The sequence below is a fragment of the Oryzias melastigma genome, unplaced genomic scaffold (genome assembly GCF_002922805.2).
Source record: "Oryzias melastigma strain HK-1 unplaced genomic scaffold, ASM292280v2 sc00295, whole genome shotgun sequence".
Classification (NCBI taxonomy): domain Eukaryota; kingdom Metazoa; phylum Chordata; class Actinopteri; order Beloniformes; family Adrianichthyidae; genus Oryzias; species Oryzias melastigma.
In genome coordinates this window covers 191,304-191,803 of record NW_023416910.1, presented here as the reverse complement: position 1 = coordinate 191,803, position 500 = coordinate 191,304, and positions in this window count along the sequence as shown.

The window sequence follows — 500 nt, the reverse complement described above, 5'->3', positions numbered from 1 at the left end:
ATGTCTTGTTGCTGTGTGGTTATTTTTGTTTTCTTGCACTGAGTCTCACTTCAAGTTTTTATGAAAAGTTGGAAGCCCTGTTCCGTATTGTTGCACATTCATTTTCCTTTTTATACCTGCAGTCGTCACGGGCTCCCTGTTTTTCCTCAGTTCCCTCTGTGTTGTTAAAAGGGCAACGAGGTCAGCCACAGATCTGCCGCGTCTGGTGCCTCTTCTTCCTGGAGTTCCCAGCAAACGGTCACAAGGCACAACATCGGCACCATGATCTGGGTGCGCAGTGTTGATGCAGAAAGACAGAGTTACATGAACTTAAAATGAAATAATGATAGACTACATGCAAAACCTAAAAGTTATAAGAACATCTCATCTTTTGAAAGAACTGCTTAAATTTTTGTATTTTTAGATTAGGTTCAAAAATATATTGTAAACCTCTGTATACTTTCTGCTCATCTTAATCTTCAGTTTGCACAGTATTTACAGTGGTTTCTTTTGCATATTGA